General features: G+C 50.7%; 1 pseudogene; it reads right to left on the bottom strand.

Moving 5' to 3' along the window:
• Positions 1-1,061: 1,061 nt before the first annotated feature.
• On the bottom strand, positions 1,062-2,997 carry LOC146870242 (heat shock 70 kDa protein-like; annotated as a pseudogene).
• Positions 2,998-11,774: the final 8,777 nt, after the last annotated feature.

The following is an 11,774-nucleotide window of genomic DNA, read 5'->3' as shown; positions in this document are numbered from 1 at the left end:
AGTATGTGGGAGGTGGAATATGTGGGAGGTGGAATATGTGGGAGGTTCAATATGTGGGAGGTGGAGTATGTGAGAGGTGAAATACATGAGAGGGGAGTGCGCGGGAGGTGGAGTATTCGGGAGGTGGAGTATGCGGGAGGTGCAATATGCGTGAGGTGGAGTATGTGGGAGGTGCAATTTGTAGGAGGTGGAGTATGCTCACTGCCTATTCTGCACTGATATTAAAGGATACAATGGAGTAAATCACTTAGTCAAGAAATGCTTGGCACTGTACAGACATTAAAAGGAAACCAACTGCAAGTTCAACAGCATGTGCAATCACAAATAGATCATGTATACGTTGTTTTATCCGTTTTATAACTCCACATTTTAATGCTCTTGTTCCCACACACATTATGTACTCCTAAAATGCTCCCTCATTCTGTGTGGCCTCTTCCCACACTACTCACCACCCCTACATAGTAATGTGCAGTTTCCTTTAATCTAGCCCTATTTGATTTGTCATCCGTACAACACAGGACAAAACATTTTGTGAAGTTGTTTTTTGGGGGATTTATAGTACACTGCATTAGCCACAAACATAGGCAGGACCCAAGCCCCCTTCTCCCCTCCCACTTAAAAGACAAGTGACACCTATGCAATATTTTACACGTTCCAATTTCACAAAAGCACACACTCTCCCCGGTCCAAAACACACTAACCAAGTAAATTACAAATAGAGACAATGGTGATCAGTTCACTCATTTTAATACAAAATATTTGAGCAACATGGTCTCTATAAGAGGTAGCAATACGATAACAAAATTACAATTCTCACTGTGACACAAACGCATTCGCTTTTATTCAGTACATGTGGCCATAGAATGTTCTGAATCACCTAGAAAAGTCTGTTAAGAGACACAAGTCTGTTTAATCCACTTTCTCAACTGTGTATCCATGGGAAGAGCACATTGTTATCTAGGATTAATCCACCTCCTCAATGGAGGGGCCATGGGATGAGTCCATTATTGTCCTTCATTCATCCATCTCCTCAATGGTGGGACCATGAAAAGAGTCCATCATTAATCCACCTCCTCAATGGTGGGTCCAGCGCTGGAGCTCCCTTGGCGGGCCTGAGCTTCACAGCTCGCATCAGGCATTCCCCCAGACATCCCGCCCTGGTATAGTTTGGTGATGATGGGATTACAGACCTTCTCCAGCTCCTTCTGCTGGTGCTCATACTCCTCCTTCTCTGCCAGCTGGTTGCTCTCCAGCCAGGAGATGGTCTGGTTGCATTTGTCCACTATCTTTTTCCGTTCATCTTCGCTGATCTTGTCTTTAAGTTTGTCATCCTCCACTGTACTCTTCATGTTGAAGGCATAGGACCCCAGTGAATTCTTGGCAAAGACCTTCTCTCTCTGGGCTTCATCATCTGCTTTGTACCTCTCAGCCTCCTGCACCATCCTCTCAATCTCCTCTTTGCTCAGCCGGTCCTTGTCATTGGTGATGGTGATCTTGTTCTGTTTGCCTGAACTCTTGTCCACAGCAGAGACATTCAGGATACCGTTGACATCTATGTCAAAGGTCACCTCAATCTGTGGTACACCACGAGGGGCTGGTGGGATTCCGCTTAGATCAAATTTCCCCAGGAGATTGTTGTCCTTAGTCATGGCTCTTTAACCCTCATACACTTGGATCAGAACCCCAGGCTGGTTATCGGAGTAGGTAGTGAAGATCTGGGTTTGCTTGGTTGGGATGGTGCTGTTGCGTTTGATGATGAGTCATCACACCACCTGCAGTCTCAAGCCTCAGTGAGAGAGGTGCTAAATCCAGGAGGAGCAGGTCCTGCACATTCTCAGACTTGTCACCCATCAGTATAGCAGCTTGCACTGCTACACCATAAGCTACAGCCTCGTCTGGGTTGGTGCATTTATTCTGTTCTCTGCCACTGAAAAAGTCCTGCAGCAGTTTCTGGATTTTGGGGATGTGTGTTGATCCTCCTACACGCACAACTTCATGGATCTGAGCTTTGTCCAGCTTGGCATCTCTAAGAGCCTTCTCTACAGGATTGAGGGTTCCTCTGAAGAGGTCAGCACACAGTTCCTCAAAGCGAGCTCTGGTGATGGAAGTGTAGAAATCAATGCCTTCAAACAGCGAATCAATCTCGATGCTGGCCTGAGTGCTGGAAGACAGGGTTCTCTTGGCCCTCTCACAAGCAGTTCTCAGCCTTCTGACTGCCCTCTTGTTCTGGATGATGTCCTTCTTGTGCTTTCTCTTGAATTCCTCAATGAAGTGACTAACCATGCGGTTGTCAAAGTCTTCCCCTCCCATGTGGGTGTCTCCAGCTGTAGCCTTAACTTCAAAGATGCTGTCATCAATTGTTAGAATGGAAACATCAAAGGTACCTCCACCCAGATCAAAGATTAGGACATTACGCTCTCCCCTGCCGCTCTTGTCCAGACCATAGGCGATGGCTGCCGCTGTGGGCTCATTGATGATCCTTAGCACATTCAGACCAGCGATAACCCCTGCATCTTTAGTGGCCTGTCTCTGGGAGTCATTGAAGTAAGCAGGCACAGTGATGACAGCATTTGAGACTGGATGGCCCAGGTATGCCTCAGCAGTCTCCTTCATCTTGGTCAGCACCATGGAAGACACATCCTCTGGGGAGAAAGTCTTGTTCTCTCCTTTGTACTCCACTTGCACCTTGGGCTTCCCACCATCGCTCACGACCTTGAAGGGCCAGTGCTTCATGTCCGCCTGCACCACCGTGCCATCAAACTTCCTACCAATCAGTCTCTTGGCATCAAATACGGTGTTCTGGGGGTTGAGGGCCACCTGGTTCTTGGAAGCATCTCTGATAAGCCTCTCATCGTCTGTGAAGGCCACATAGCTGGGGGTGGTGCGGTTGCCCTGGTCGTTGGCAATGATCTCCACCTTGCCATGTTGGAACACCCCCACGCAGGAGTAAGTGGTGCCCAGGTCGATGTCGATTGCGACACCCTTGGGTGCAGACATCTTCAGGTTTTGAGGGATGAATCTTTATTGGAAACGGCCTCTTGGCTGCTGTTCTGTGACTTCTCTCCTCACAGATGATGGAAACGGCTCCTCCGGTCGTTGCTCTGTCACTTCTCTCCTCACAGGTGATGAAATCGGCTCCTCCGGTTGTTGCTCTGTCACTTCTCTCCACACAGGTGATGGAATCGGCTCCGCCGGTCGTTGCGGTGACTTCTCTCCTCAAAGGTGATGGAACCACCCCTGCTCCGGTCGTTGCTCTGTCTCTGCGTCCACTCTGTTCTGCTGCTTGGATCTGACAACATCTCTCACCGGCTCCTTTATTTATTCTCGAGCAGCCGCATACACTAAGTAGCCACGCGCAATGGAACACGCCCTACGACCAATCACAACTTCAGGATTAGCATACATGGGACCGTTCACGAAGTTTCCGCACTGTTGCCCAATCAGGAGACGCCTGGGCGGTGCTAACAGCAAATTCTCGAAGACCATCATATTTGTCAGATCGACTAGCCAATCAAAATGCAGCCCTTCCGAGAGCCTTCGAGAAACGCCCAGCACCGTGGAGGATCGGCACACCACAGCCAATCAGAGGAGGAGACGTTGTTGATGTAAATGAATCTGTCAGCAGTCCCTGGAATGTTCCATATGTTTCTTTGCTGTCACCACTGGCAGGGTAAGGAAAGGACGAGAAACCGAGGGACCCACGCCATGAACACAGACAATTGAAAAGAGCTCCAGGCTCTATAAGATTTGCCATTAAAAAAAATACACGGAGCGCATGATGCGCATCACCAAAGTGGAGAAAAATATACACGTGCAGAATCAGAAGAGAGAAATTTTACACGCAGCACCACCTACGTCATCGTGCCAGCCAAAGTTTCTACTTTGGATAAAACAATATTTTTTCGTCCTGTAGCTTGTATTCATAGTCATACAAACTTTTCAGTAGCCCTTATGCATACCGTGCAAGGATTAATGCATTGCTCATTGCATGTTTTATTCATAACCAATTGATGCATGCTCTGTGTTCTCCATATCAAAATTATGACTTGACCTTTTGACTGACCTTTCAGATCACAGCACAGTGTTTAGCTGGAAAGGACTTAAAGGAGCAGTATTAACGCCTGTGGAAGAGGCGAGCAGCGCTGCTCGAGCTTTTTGCTCAGGTCTTCACACTATTGCACTATGAGATGATACCAATGGCTAGAGTGCACTATACATACCCCAGTAAGGTAACATGACATCCCAGCAGTGACCACGCAAATGTGGGAGGACTGTGTGGTCGGCCAGCCTTTACCACCCTTAAGACCCTAATTACATTGGTCCATGGCTGCCATTTGGCAATTTAGCATTCCACACTTTACCTCCCATGCTTTTCTGTCATGAGCAACTAAGCAACATTGGTGAGTTGTACTTTACGTGGTGCTGACACGCAGCTATAGAAACGAGCATTGATAAAGCTAGTAAATCTGGCGTTTGCTAACCTGTGATGTTTTATTGATTTTTGGCAAATATATGCTATAGTACTTAAAAGTGTAAATGTAATAAAATGTACTAATGCTGCTGTGTAAAGGAGAAGGGTGCCAATAAAAGACCGCAGATTTGTCTGTAATGCTTCATCTTGGTCTGTGGAGGGAGCTGTCATTGTAGTCCTTTATCTATGTCTATGACAGCTGTCAAATAGTCCTACTTTTATGTCGATGATTACTGCAAACCGTAGTCCTACTTCTATGTCTATGACCTGTCCCCGTTTTTCGTTTTGAGAATCTGGTCACCCTAGAGTGGTGAAGGTAGTCTTAGTGACAAAAAGAAAACACAGTAAGGACGGGGAGGGAAAGGAGAACCAGAGATGATGTGGAGGAGAACTAGAGGCAGATGGGGAGGAGGGCAGAAGACCGAGGAAGGATGATGGAGGAGGACGGGGGGCGAGGAACGAGGCAGGAAGATTTTGGAGGAGAAGGGCAGAGGAACGGGGCAGGATGATGGAGGAAAGCAGAGGAACGAGGCAGGATGATGGAGGAGGGAGAGAACGAGACAGGATGATGGCGGAGGGCAGAGGAATGAGGCAGGATGATGGAGGAGGGAGTGAACGAGGCAGGATGATGGAGGAGGGAGTGATGATGGAGGAAAGCAGAGGAACGCGGCAGGATGATGGAGGAGGGGGGAACAAGGCAGAATGATGGAGGAGGAAGGAACGAGGCAGTATCATGAAGGAGGGCAGAGGAACGTGGCAGGGTGATGAAGGAGGGCACAGGAACGAGGCAGGATGATGGAGGAGGGAGAGAACGAGGCAGGATGATGGAGGAGGGCACAGGAACGAAGCAGGATGATGGAGGAGGGAGGAACAAGGCAGGATGATGGAGATGGGGAGAGAACGAGACAGGATGATGGCTGAGGGCAGAGGAATGAGGCAGGATGATGGAGGAGGGAGTGAACGTGGCAGGATGATGGAGGAGGGAGTGATAATGGAGGAAAGCAGAGGAACGCGGCAGGATGATGGAGGAGGGGGGAACGAGGCAGAATGATGGAGGAGGGAGGAACGAGGCAGTATCATGAAGGAGGGCAGAGGAACGTGGCAGGGTGATGAAGGAGGGCACAGGGACGAGGCAGGATGATGGAGGAGGGAGAGAACGAGGCAGGAGGATGGAGGAGGGTAGAGGAATGAGGCAGGGTGATGGAGGAAGGAGTGAGCGAGGCAGGATGATGGAGGAGGGAGTGAACGAGGCGGGGTGATGGAGGAGGGAAAGGAACGAGGCAGGATGATGGAGGAGAAAGGGATCGAGTCAGGATGATGAAGAAAAGCAGAGGAACTAGGCACGATGATGGAGGAGGGAGGAACGAGGCAGGATGATGGAGGAGGGCGAAGGAATAAGGCAGTATGATGAAGGAGGGCAGAGGAATGAGGCAGGATGATGGAGGAGGGCAGAGAACGAGGCAGGGTGATGGAGGAGGGAGTGAACGAGGCAGGATGATGGAGGAGGGAGGAAAGATGCATAATGATGGAGGAGGGCAGGGGAACGAGGCAGGGTGATGGAGGAGAAAGTGAACGAGGCAGGATGATGGAGGAGGGAGGAAGGGAGGCAGGATGATGGAGGAGGGCGAAGGAACAAGGCAGTATGATGGAGGAGGGCAGAGGAACGAGGCACGATGATGGAGGAGGGAGGAACGAGGCAGGATGATGGAGGAGGGCGAAGGAATAAGGTAGTATGATGAAGGAGGGCAGAGGAACGAGGCAGGGTGATGACGGAGGGCAGAGGAACAAAACAGGATGATGGAGGAGGGAGGAACAAGGCAGGATGATGGAGGAAGGCAGAGGAACGAGGCAGGGTGATGGAGGAGGGAGTGAATGAGGCAGGATGATGGAGGAGGGAGGAAAGACGCAGAATGATGGAGGAGGGCAGATTAATGAGGCAGGGTGATGGAGGAGGAAGTGAAGGAGGCAGGATGATGGAGGAGGGAGGAAGGTAGGCAGGATGATGGAGGAGGGCGAAGGAACGAGGCAGTATGATGGAGTAGGGAGGAACAAGGCAGGATGATGGAGGACGGAGTGAACGAGGCAGGATGATGGAGGAGTGCAGAGGAATGAGGCTGGAAGATGGAGGAGGGAAAGAACGAGGCAGGATGATGGCAGAGGGCAGAGGAACGAGGCAGGATGATGGAGGAGGGAGGAACGACGCAGGATGATGGAGGAGGGAGTGAACGAGGCAAGATGATGGCAGAGGGCAGAGGAACGAGTCAGGATGAGGGAGGAGGGCAGAGGAACTAGGCAGGATGATGGAGGAGGGAGAGAACAAGGCAGGATGATGGAGGAGTGCAGAGGAATGAGGCTGGATGAAGGAGGAGGGCGAAGGAATAAGGCAGTATGATGAAGGAGGGCAGAGGAACGAGGCAGGGTGATGAAGGAGGGCAGAGGAATGAAACAGGATGATGGAGGAGGGAGGAACAAGGCAGGATGATGGAGGAAGGCAGAGGAACGAGGCAGGGTGATGGAGGAGGGAGTGAATGAGGCAGGATGATGGAGGAGGGAGGAAAGACGCAGAATGATGGAGGAGGGCAGAGGAACGAGGCAGGGTGATGGAGTAGGAAGTGAACGAGGCAGTATGATGGAGGTGGGAGGAACAAGGCAGGAGGATGGAGGAAGGAGTGAACGAGGCAGGATGATGGAGGAGTGCAGAGGAATGAGGCTGGATGATGGAGGAGGGAAAGAACGAGGCAGGATGATGGCAGAGGGCAGAGGAACGAGGCAGGATGATGGAGGAGGGAGGAACGACGCAGGATGATGGAGGAGGGAGTGAACGAGGCAAGATGATGGCGGAGGGCAGAGGAACGAGTCAGGATGAGGAAGGTGGGCAGAGGAACGAGGCAGGATGATGGAGGAGGGAGAGAACAAGGCAGGATGATGGAGGAGGGGAGGAACGAGGCAGGATGATGGAGGAGGGAGTGATGATGGAGGAAAGCAAAGGAACAACGCAGGATGATGGAGGAGCAAGTAAACGAGGCAAGATGATGGCGGAGGGCAGAGGAACGAGGCAGGATGATGGAGGAGGGCAGAGGAATGAGGTAGGATGACAGAGGAGGGAGAGAATGAGGCAGGATGATGGAGGAGGGAGGAACGAGGCAGTATGAGGAAGTAGGGCAGAGGAACGAGGCAGGGTGATGAAGGAGGGCAGAGGAACGAAGCAGGATGATGGAGGAGCCAGGCAGGATGATGAAGGAGGGCAGAGGACCGAGGCAGGATGATGGAGGAGGGAGGAACGAGGCAGTATCATGAAGAAGGGTAGAGGAACGTGGCAGGGTGATGAAGGAGGGTACAGGAACGAAGCAGGATGATGGAGGAGGGAGGAACAAGGCAGGATGATGGAGGAGGGAGGAACGACGCAGAATGATGGAGATGGGGAGGCAGGATGATGGAGGAGGGCAGAGGAATGAGGCAGGGTGATGGAGGAAGGAGTGAGCAAGGCAGGATGATGAAGGAGGGAATGAACGAGGCGGGATGATAGAGGAGGGAAAGGAATGAGGCAGGATGATGGAGGAGTAAGGGATCGAGTCAGGATGATGGAGAAAAGCAGAGGAACTAGGCACGATGATGGAGGAGGGAGGAACGAGGCAGGATGATGGAGGAGGGCAAAGGAATAAGGCAGTATGATGAAGGAGGGCAGAGGAACGAGGCAGGGTGATGAAGGAGGGAAGAGGAACGAAACAGGATGATGGAGGAGGGAGGAACGAAGCAGGATGATGGAGGAGGGCAGAGGAACGAGGCAGGATGATGAAGGAGGGCAGAGGAACGAAGCAGGATGATGGAGTAGGGAGGAACAAGGCAATATGATGGAGGAGGGAGGAACGACGCAGAATGATGAAGGAGGGGAGGAACGAGGCAGGATGAAGGAGGAGGGAGAGAACGAGGCAGAATGATGGCGGAGGGCAGAGGAAAGAGTCAGGATAATGGAGGAGGGCAGAGGAACAAGGCAGGATGATGGAGGAGGGCAGAGGAATGAGGTAGGATGACGGAGGAGGGCAGAGGAACGAGGCAGGATGATGGAGGAGGGAGGAACGAGACAGTATGATGAAGTAGGGCAGAGGAACGAGGCAGGGTGATGAAGGAGGGCAGAGGAACGAAGTAGGATAATGGAGGAGGGAGGAGCCAGGCAGGATGATGAAGGAGGGCAGAGGACCGAGGCAGGATGATGGAGGAGGGAGGTACGAGGCAGGATGATGGAGGAGGGGAGGAACGAGGCAGGATGATGGAGGAGGGAGTGATGATGGAGGAAAGCAGAGGAACGACGCAGGATGATGGAGGAGGGAGTGAACAAGGCAAGATGATGGCGGAGGGCAGAGGAACGAGTCAGGATAATGGAGGAGGGCAGAGGAACGAGGCAGGATGATGGAGGAGGGCAGAGGAATGAGGTAGGATGACGGAGGAGGGAGAGAATGAGGCAGGATGATTGAGGAGGGAGGAACGAGACAGTATGATGAAGTAGGGCAGAGGAACGAGGCAGGGTGATGAAGGAGTGCAGAGAAATGAGGCTGGATGATGGAGGAGGGAAAGAACGAGGCAGGATGATGGCGGAGGGCAGAGGAACGAGGCAGGATGATGGAGGGGGAACGACGCAGGATGATGGAGGAGGGAGTGAACGAGGCAAGATGATGGCGGAGGGCAGAGGAACGAGGCAGTATGATGAAGTAGGGCAGAGGAACGAGGCAGGATGATGGAGGAGGGAGGAACGAGGCAGGATGATGGCGGAGGGCAGAGGAATGAGTCAGGATAATGGAGGAGGGCAGAGGAACGAGGCAGGATGATGGAGGAGGGCAGAGGAATGAGGTAGGATGACGGAGGAGGGCAGAGGAACGAGGCAGGATGATGGAGGAGGGAGGAACGAGGCAGTATGATGAAGTAGGGCAGAGGAACGAGGCAGGGTGATGAAGGAGGGCAGAGGAACGAAGCAGGATGATGGAGGAGGGAGGAACAAGGCAGGATGATGGAGGAGGGAGGAACGACGCAGAATGATGGAGGAGGGGAGGAGCGAGGCAGGATGATGGAGGAGGAAGAGAACGAGGCAGGATGATGGAGGAGGGCAGAGAAATGAGGCAGGGGGATGGAGGAAGGAGTGAGCGAGGCAGGATGATGGAGGAAAGCAGATGAACGAGGCAGGATGATGGAGGAGGGAGTGGACGAGGCAGGATGATGGCAGAGGGCAGAGGAACGAGGCAGGATGATGGCGGAGGGAGTGAACGAGGCAGGATGATGACAGAGGAACGAGTCAGGATTATGGAGGAGGGCAGAGGAACGAGTCAGGATTATGGAGGAGGGCAGAAGAATGAGGCAGGATGACGGAGGAGGGAGAGAACAAGGCAGGATGATGGAGGAGGGAGGAACGAGACAGTATGATAAAGTAGGGCAGAGGATTGAGGCAGGGTGATGAAGGAGGGCAGAGGAACGAAGCAGGATGATGGTAAGTAAGTAAGTAAGTAATAATTTATTGCACAGTTAATTAAAACCAATGCGATACAATAACACATAATAAAGTTCATTAAAAACTGCAGCATAGATAGTTCATCTATGTAAGTTAAATCATATGTCCTGTTTGCTAAATTAATCATGGGTCAATTTCACAAATCTGCAGCTCAACTGAGGGTCCTGTGCTGAGAAGCAGGTTAACACTGAATTCCTTCGTGTGCGTACCCCCTGTAGAATGAAATGGCGTTTCAGCAGGAGCTTCCATTCTTCTTGCAGTTCCTCACACGAGCATAGCAGGTGCAACATATCTTCTGCCCCAATGCCGCATAACCTGCATAATGTTCCTGCTTTCAATCTCAGCCAGTGAGGAAGATGTAGGATGCATGGTAGCAGGCCCAATCTATATCTTAAAAAGCACAGTTTGATTTTTTTTGTGTAACCTAGGGCAAGATAAGGCTGGGAGGCTTGTGTCAGGTATGTATTTAATACCATCCAAGCGTGAGATCTTTTTGATAGGATGGCTTTATCCTGAACCCATGACTGTATCATTGAGTTTTGTCCATAGTAGGTTGCGATTAATGTTATCGAATGCTGCTTTGTAGTCAATATAGCAGAGGTGCAGAGGCAATTTTTTCATCTCTGCCTTATCAATAAGCATACCCATTGTCAGTATGTTTGTTGTAGTCCCCACTGCTTTAACAAAGCCTGTTTGATTGACAGGTATGAGAGATTTCCTCGTGGCCCATTCCTTTAGTTCTTCCAAGATTAGACCTGCAAAATACTTCGCATCGTTATCGATTAGAGCAACTAACCGATAGTTTTGAGGAAGGCCCCTATCCCCTGCTTTATATATGGGGGCAATAATGGAGCCCTTCCAAGTATCTGGCAAAATGTTTGCATGTCTGATCTCCCAAAAGAGAGGTTCAAGTGCCGCTGCCCAGTAATCCATATCTTGTTTGAAGAGGACGGGCGGGATCCCGTTTGGACTCGGCGCGCCTTCCCTTCTTCCTTTCTTTATTTGCCGCTTTATTATGGGTACCAATGATATATGATCTGTGTCCCCCACCGTGTCCTGGTCGATTGGGCAACATTGTAACCTATTGCCGGCGTCCTGGGCTCGCACAGGAAAAGGTTTGCTCATGTTCTGATTGGCCAACAGATCTCGGTTAAAATGGTTTTCGAGATATGCTGCCCAAGTTGCCTCTGTGATGTTTGATGTTATCTCCGTTTTTGCAGGGTGTGTTAATGAATTTATTGTTTTCCAAAACCTTGCACCATCATTCTTTTTTATGTCCTCATGAAGGGTTGTCCAGAGTTGTTCCTCTAAGGTTCTATTTACTTCCCACCCAGTTTTTTTAATGAGGCTTTTAGTTCAGAGAGTTGATTCAGCATCCTTTTGTTGTTGTGGTCCTGCTGTGCTGTTCTCCTTAACTTAGAGATTAAGTATTTTGTTTCTTTAATTTTCACTTTGTATGGTTGAGAAAGGGTGCCCAGCTTATCCGTCCTTGTGCGTAGTTTGGGTTTTGTTGCATATTGCCCCAAGGTGGTTGTAAACTGCACCCATTTCACTACTTCATTAGGGCCTGTGCGCTCCATATAGTGTTGTTTTGCCAGTCCAGTCAAAAATTCGCCCATTGCGGTCGAAAACTTGATCTTTTTAAAATTTTCGGTATAAATGGACTCTTTAGGAGCTGTCAAACGCTCAGGTCAGGATTATGGAGGAGGGCAGAAGAATGAAGCAGGATGATGGAGGATGGAGAGAACGAGGCAGGATGATGGATGAGGGAAAGGAACAAGGCAGGATGATGAAGGAGTAAGGGAT

This window comes from Triturus cristatus, chromosome 1_1, assembly GCF_964204655.1.
Source record: "Triturus cristatus chromosome 1_1, aTriCri1.1, whole genome shotgun sequence".
NCBI lineage: Eukaryota > Metazoa > Chordata > Amphibia > Caudata > Salamandridae > Triturus > Triturus cristatus.
This window is presented reverse-complemented; position numbering and strand designations above follow the sequence as displayed.